The sequence below is a fragment of the Papio anubis genome, chromosome 6 (assembly GCF_008728515.1).
Source record: "Papio anubis isolate 15944 chromosome 6, Panubis1.0, whole genome shotgun sequence".
In the NCBI taxonomy this organism is placed as follows: Eukaryota; Metazoa; Chordata; class Mammalia; order Primates; family Cercopithecidae; genus Papio; species Papio anubis.
The window spans coordinates 71,421,316-71,429,586 of record NC_044981.1 but is presented as its reverse complement, the minus strand read 5'-3'; the positions used below and the strand labels follow the sequence as shown (position 1 = coordinate 71,429,586).

The window sequence follows — 8,271 nt, the reverse complement described above, 5'->3', positions numbered from 1 at the left end:
TGCCCCTCCTCCCATCAAGATCCAGCATCCCAGGTAGACTTCAGACTGCTGTGCTGGCAGCGAGAATTTCAAGCCAGTGGATCTTAGCTTGATGGGCTCCATGGAGGTGGGCTCCACTGAGCTAGACCACTTTGCTCCCTGGCTCCAGCTCCCTTTCCAGGGGAGTAAATGGTTCTATCTTGCTGGCATTCCAGGTGCCACTGGGGTATGAATAAAAACTCCTGCAGCTAGCTCAGTGTCTGCCCAAATGGCCACCCAGTTTTGTGCTTGAAATCCAGGGCCCTGGTGGCATAGGCACCTGAGGGAATCTCTTGGTCTGTGGGTTGCAAAGACCATGGAAAAAGCACAGTATCTGGGCCAAAGTGCACCATTCCTCTGCATGTGTCTTTAAGGTAAAACATTTTATATTCTTTTTGTTATATACCCAGTAATGGGATTCCTGGGTCAAATGATACTTCTGTTTTAAGTTATTTGAACAATCTCAAAAGTGCTTTTGACAATGGCTGAACTAGTTTACATTCCCACCTAGAGTATATAAGCATTCCATTTTCTCCACAACTTCACCAGCATCTGTTATTTTTAAAATTTTTAGTAATAGCCATTGTGATTAGCATGAGATGATATCTCATTGTGGTTCTGATTTGTATTTCTTTGATGATTAGTAATGTGGAGGATTTTTTCATATGCTTGTTGGCCGCATGTATGCCTTTTTTTAAGAAGTGACCGTTCATGTCCTTTGCCCATTTTAAAATGAGGTTGTTTGTTTTTTGCTTGTTGAATCAAGTTCATTATAGATTCTGGATATTAGACCTTCAATGGATGCATAGTTTGCAAATATTTTCTACCATTATGTAGGTTCCCTGTTTACTGTATTGATAGTTTCTTTGCTGTGCAGTTCTTTAGTTTAAGTAAGCCCTACTTGTCAATTTTTGTTTTCGTTGCATTTGCTTTTAGTCTTCATTACAAAATCTTTGCCAGGGCTGATATTCAGGATGGTATTTTGTAGGTTTTCTCCTGGAATTTTTATAGTTTTAGGTTTTTCCATTTAAGTCTTTCATTTGTCTTGAGTTGACTTTTGTATATAGTGAAAGGAGTAAGTCCAGTTTCAATCTTCTGCATATGGCTAGCCAGTTATCCTAGCATCATTTATTGAATAAGAAGTCTTTTCTTCATTGCTTGTTATTGTCAGCTTTGCTGAAGATCAGATGATTGTAGGTGTGTGGCTTTATTTCTGGTTTCTGTATTCTGTTCCATTGGTCTATATGTCTGTTTTTGTATTAGTACCATGCTGTTTTGGTCACTGTAGCCTTGTAGTATAGTTTGAAGTCAGGTAATGTTCATCTCTGGTTTTGTTCTTTTTCTTAGGATTATTTTGGCTATTTGGGCTCTTTTTTGGTTCCATTTCAAATTCGGTGAATAATGTAATTGGTAGTTTGATAGAAATAGCATTGAATCTGTAAGTTGCTTTGGGAAGTATAGCCATTTTAATGATATTGATTTTTCCAATCCATTAGCATAAAATTTTTTTCATTTGTTTGTGTCAGCTCTGATTTCTTTTAACAGCGTTTAGTAGTTCTGTTTGTAGAGATCTTTCACCTCCCTGGTTAGCTGTGTTCCTAAGTATTTTATTCTTTTTGTAGCTAGTGTAAATGTGGTTTTGTTCTTTATTTGATTCTCATTGGCAGCACTGGTGTATTAAAAGGCTACTGATTTTTCAACATTGATTTTGTATTAAAAAAACTTTACTAAAGTTGTTTATCCGATATAGGAAACTTTGGGAGAAGACTATGTGGTTTTCTAGGTACAAGATCATATCATCTGTGAAGAGAAATAGTTTTACTTCCTCTCTTTCTATCTGGATGTCATTTATTTCTTTCTCTTGCTGATTGCTCTTGTTAGCACTTCCAATACTATGTTGAATAGGAGTGGCAAGAGTGGGAATACTTGTCTTGTTCCAGTTGTCAAAAGAAAGAAATGTTTCCAGCTTTTGCCTATTCAGTATGATGTTGGTCATGGGTTTGTCATAGATGACACATATCATTTTGAGGTATAGTTCTTTAATGCCCAGTTCCTTGAGGGTTTTTAACGTGAAGAGATGTTAAATTTCATTGAAAGTCTTTGCTGTGTCTATTGAGATGATCTTTTTTTTTTTTTTAGTTCTGTTTATGTGATGAATCACATTTGTTGATTTGCATACGTTAAACCAACTTCATATCCCAGGAATAAAGCCTGCTTGATCATGGTAGGTTAACTTTTTGATGTGCTGCTGGGTTTGTTTTGCTAGTATTTTGTGAATAATTTTTGCATCGATGTTCATCAGGGATATTTGGTGCCATTTTCTCTTTTTGTTGTGTCACTTCCAGGTTTTAGTATCAGAATGATGCTAACTTCATAGAATGAGTTAGGGAGGAGTCCTTTCTCTTCAATTTTTTGGAACAGTTTCAGTAGGATTGGTACCAGCTCTTCTTTATATGTCTAATAGAATTTACCGTGAATCTGTCTGGTTGGTGGTCTTTGTTTGAAAAATTACTATTACTGATTCAATTTTGGAACTCATTATTGGTCTGTTTAGGGTTTTGATTTCTTCCTGGTTTGATCTTGGGAGATTGCGTGTTTCCAGGATTTATTCATAATCTTCTAGATTTTCTAGTTTGTGTGCATAGAGGTGTTTGTAATAGATGAGTTTTCTTTTTTGTATTTCTGTGGGGTTGGGGGTAGTGCTCCCTTTGTCATTTCTGATTGTGTTTATTTTGGTCTTCTTTTTTTTTTCTTTATTAGTCTAGCCAGCAATCTATTAATTTTAGTTAGTCTTTCAAAGAACCAACTTTTGGTTTCATTGATTTTCTTGTATGGTTTTTCTCATCTCCATTTCATTCAATTCAGCTCTGATTTTGGTTATTTCTTGTCTCCTGCTAGCTGTGGGATTGGTTTGCCCTTGTTTTTCTAGTTCCTCTAGGTGTGATATTAGATTGTTAATTGGAGCTCTTTCTAACATTTTGATATGGGTGTTTAGCACTGTAAACCTTCCTCTTAACACTGCTTTAGCTGTGACTCAGAGATTCTGGTATGTTGTATCTTTGTTTTCATTAGTTTTAAAGAATCTGTTAATTTCTGCCTGTATTAGGCAATTTTTATGCTGATGATAAAGACACACCCAAGATTGGGCAATTTACAAAAGAAAGAGGTTTAATTGGACTTACAGTTCCATGTGGCTGGGGAAGTCTCACAATCATGGTAAAAGGCAAAGAGGACCAAGTGCCATCTTACATGGATTGCAGCAGGCAAAGAGAGAATGAGGAAGATGCAAAAGTGGAAATCCTGATAAAGCCATCAGATATCATGAGACTTATTCACTACCATGAGAACAGTATGGGGAGGAAACTGCCCCCATGATTCAATTATCTCCCACAAGGTCCCTCCCACAACACATAGGAATTATGGGGGTACAATTCACGATGAGATTTAGGTGAGGACACAGAGCCAAACCATATCACTATCTCAATCTCATTGTTTACCCAAAAGTCATTCAGGAGCAGATCATTTAACTTACTTGTAATTGTATGGTTTTGAGAGATCTTCTTAACATAGATTTCTATTTTTATTGTGCTGCAATCTAAGAGTGTGGTGGCTATGATTTTGTTTATTTGCATTTGATGAGAGTTGTTTTATGGCTGACTGTGTGGTCAGTTTTAGTGTATGTGCCAAGTGCAGATGAGAAGAATATATATTCTCTTGTTGAGTGGACTGTTCTGTAGATTCTGTCAGGCCCATTTGGTCAAGTGTCAAGTTTAGATCCTAAATATCTTTGTGAGTTTTTTACCTTCATGATCTGTCTAATACTTTCAGTGGGGTATTGAAGGCTCTCACTATTATCGTGTGTTCATCTAAGTCTCTTTGTAGTTCTCTAAGAACTTGTTTTATGAGTCTGGGTGCTCTAGTGTTGGGAGTATATATTTAGGATAGTGAAGGTTTCTTGTTGAATTGAACCTTTATCATTAAGTAATACCCTTATTTGTTCTTTTTTATCTTTGTTGGTTTAAAGCCTGTTTCATCTGAAATAAAAATAGCAAGTCCTGCCTTTTTCTGTTTTTCCATTTGCTTGATAAATCTTTCTCCATCCTTTTATTTTAAGCCTAAAGTTGTCATTGCTTGTGAGGTGGGTCTGTCTTATAGACAGCATATGGTTAGGTCTTGCTTCTTTGTCCAACTTGCCACTCTACACCTTTTAAGTGGGGTGTTTTAGCCCATTTACATTCAAGGTTAATATTGATAATGTGTGAGTTAGATCTTATCATCACATTGTTAGCTGGTTGTTATATAGACTTCATTGTGTAGTTGCTTTATACTGTCAATGGTCTACATGCCTAAGTGTGTTTTTGTGGTGGTTGGTAATGGTCTTTCATTTTCATGTCTAGCGTTCCCTTAAGGACCTCATGTAAGGCAGGTCAGGCCTGATGGTAACACATTCCCTTAGCATTTGCTTGCCTGAAAGAATTTTATTTCTCCTTTGATTATGACATTTAGTTGGTTGAATATAAATTTTTTGTTTTTAATTTCTTTTCTTTAGGTATACTAATTATAGGCCTCCAATCTCTTCTGTCTTGTAGGATTTCTGCTGAAAGCTCCACTGTTAGCCTAATGAGGTTCCCTTTGTAGGTGACCTTCCCTTCTGTCTAGATGCCTTTAATATATTTTCTTTATTGTAGACCTTAGAGAATCTGATGACTATGTGTCTTGGGGATTGTTGCATTGTATAATACTTCTAGGAGTTTTCTAAATTCTCTGAATTTTAATGTCAACCTCTCTGGCAAGATTGGGGACATTTTCATGGACTATATTTTCAAATACATTTTCCACATTGCTTGCTCTTGCTCTCTCTTACTCTTTCAGGGATGCCAGTGAGTCATAGGTTTGGTCTCTATGTAAAAATATGGAACTCTTTATAAGTTTCTATGTCATCCTTATGCAGTGGCCATTTTAATCCTCTCTGTATCATTCCAATTTTATTATATGTAGTGCCAAAGTAAGTACCACTTATAACTGTTTTTGTAAACTCTTTACATTTCCATAAAGTGTCTTCCACCATGCTCAACAACTGTCCTCTACAGTACATTCTCACACCTGATTGGATGCTGGCAAAATAGAAATTGTTCTATTGGAGCTTTGCTGTAGGTTAGAGCAGAACATGAGAGTCAGTGTATACTTTGCCTTAAAGAGATGATGTTACTCTCACCATTGGTAAATAGGAAAACAAAGAGCAAGTTCTCCTCCATTATTTATCAAATGATAGGAAGAGCAGTTAAAAAGGCATAAGGACCAAAGAAAATATTCACCTTGGCCTTCTGAAGCTTCACTGAAAAATGAACTCACAAAAATTAGATTTGTGAGAGAAAAGGCATATGAATTCATTTAACACGTATACATAGGAGCCTTCAGAATAAAGACCCAACCCCTCCAGTGGGGTACAGAAACTTAGATATCACCTCAAGGTTATAGAAAGATGGGGACATGAGCACTTCAATAACTGCTAAAAAGGAGCTCTAAATCTTGAAGCAAATCCTTGAAATATACCAAAATAGAACTTCCTTAAAGCATAAATCTCACATGATCTACAAAACAATAACACAATGAAAAAAGATATTGAGGCAACAGCTAGCACAATGGATAGAATAGTACCTCACATCTCAATGCTAACATTGAATGTAAGTGGCTTAATGCTCCTCTTAAATGATACAGCATGGAAGAATGGATAAGAATTCACCAACCAGGTATCTGCTGTCTTGAAGAGATTCACCTAACACATAAGGACTCATATAAACTTAAGGTAAAAAGGTGGAAAAGATATTTCATGCAAACAAACACCAAAAGAAAGCAGGAGTCACTATTCTTATATCAAACAAAACAGACTTTAAAGCAACAAGAGTTAAAAAAGACAAAGAGAAACATTATACAATGACAAAAGGACTAGTCCAACAGGAAAATATCAGTCCTAAATATATATTCACCTAACAAACACTAGAGCTCCCAAATTTATAAAAACAATTACTATAGACCTAAGAAATGAGGTACACAGCAACACAATAATACTGGGGACTTCAATACTCCACTAGTACTAGACAGATCATCAAGACAGAAAGTCAACAAAGAAACAATGTGCATAAACTATACCCTAGAACAAATGGGCTTAACAGATATTTACAGAACATTTCACCCAATATCTGCAGAATGTACATGCTATTCATCAGTTCAAAAAACATCCTCCAAGATAGACCATATGATAGAACACAAAACAAGTCTCAGTAAATCTAAGAAAATTGAAATTATATCAAGTACTCTCTCAGACCACAGTGGAATAAAATTGGAAATCAACTCCAAAATGAAGTCTCATAGTCATACAAATACATGAGAATTGAATAACCTGCTCCTGAATGATCATTAGGTCAACAATGAAATCAAGATAGAAATTTAAAAATCTTTGAACTGAATGACAGTAGCGACACAACCTATCAAAACTTCGGGGATATAGCAAAAGTGGTGCTAAGAGGAAAGTTCATAACATTGAATGCCTACTTCAAAAAGTTTGAAAGAACACAGACAATCTAAGGTCACACATCAAGGAACTACAGAAACAAGAACAAACCAAACTCAAACTCAACAGAAGAAAAGAAATTATAAAGATCAGAGCAGAACTAAGTGAAATGGAAACAAAACAAAAATACAAAAATAAGTGAAACAAAAAGCTGGTTCTTTGAAAAGATAAACAAAATTGAAAGACCATTGGCAAGATTAACCAGGAAAAAAAGGAGAGAATATCCAAATAATCTCAACTAGGAATGAAACAAGAGATATTACAACCGATACTACAGAAATATAAAAATTTATTCAGGGCCACTGTGAACACCTTTGCATGCACAAACTAGAAAACCTAGAAAAGATGGACAAATTTTTGAAAATATACAGCCCTCCTAGATTAAACCAGGAAGAAATAGAAACTCTGAACAGACCAATAATAAGTGGCAAGATTGATATAGTAATTTAAAAGTTACCCCCCCAAAAAAAAAAAACAGTCGAGGACCAGACAGATTCATGTCTGAATTTTATCAGACATTCAAGAAAGAATTGGTACCAATCCTATTGACATTATTCCAAAGAATAGATAATGAGGAAATCTTCCCTAAATCATTCTATGAAGCCAGTATCACCTTTATTCCAAAACTAGGAAAGGACATAACAAAAAAAGAAAACTACAGACCAATATCCCTGATAAACATAGATGCAAAAATACTCAAAAAATACCGAATCCAACAGCGTGTCAGAAAGATAATCCAACATGAGCAAGTGGGTTCATACCAGGGATGCAGGGATTGTTTAACATATGCAAGTCAATAAATGTGATGCACCACATAAACAGAATTAGAAACAAAAACCACATAATAATCTCAATAGATGCAGAAAAAGCATTCAACAAAATCTAGCATACCTTTATAATTAAAACCCTTAGCAAAATTGGCATAGAAGGGACATACCTTAAGGTAATAAAAGCCATCTATGACAAACCCATAACTAACATTATACTGAATGGGGGAAACTTGAAAGCATTCCCCCTGAGAACTGGAACCAGACAAGGATGCCCATTTTCATCACTTCTATTCAACTCAGTACTGGAAGTCCTAGTCAGAGCAATCACACAAGAGAAAAAAAATAAAGGGCATTCAAATCGGTAAGGAGGAAATCAAACTGTCATTCACTGATGAGATAATCATACTCCTAGAAATCGTATAATCATCACTAATGATCATGGAAATGCAAATCAAAACCACAAAAAAAAAAACCCTAAAGACTCATCCAAAAAGCTCCTAGATCTGATAAATGAAAATTTAGTAAAGTTTCAGGATACAAAATCTATGTACACAAACCAGTAGCACTCTATACATCAACAGCAACGAAACTGAGAATCAAATCAAGAACTCAATCTCTTTTACAACAGCTGCAAAAAAAAAAAAAAAACACCTTAGGAATATTTCTAGCCCAGGAGGTGAAAGACCTGTAGACAGAAAACTGCAAAACATGGCTAAAGAAATTACAGATGACACAAAGAAATGGAAACACATTCCATGTCCATGGATGAGTAGAATCAATATTGTGAAAATGATCATATTGCCAAAAACAATGTATGAATTCAATGCAATTCCCATCAAAATACCACCATCATTCTTCACAGAACTAGATAAAACAATTCTAAAATTAATATAGAACCAAAAAAAGAGTCCA

General features: G+C 35.4%; 1 non-coding gene across 1 annotated transcript; it reads right to left on the bottom strand.

The window, feature by feature from the left end:
• Positions 1-4,924: 4,924 nt before the first annotated feature.
• On the bottom strand, positions 4,925-5,031 carry LOC116275489. Its single transcript, XR_004184622.1, has one exon. It is a non-coding gene; the product is annotated as a U6 spliceosomal RNA (small nuclear RNA).
• Between the last annotated feature and the right edge of the window lie 3,240 nt (positions 5,032-8,271).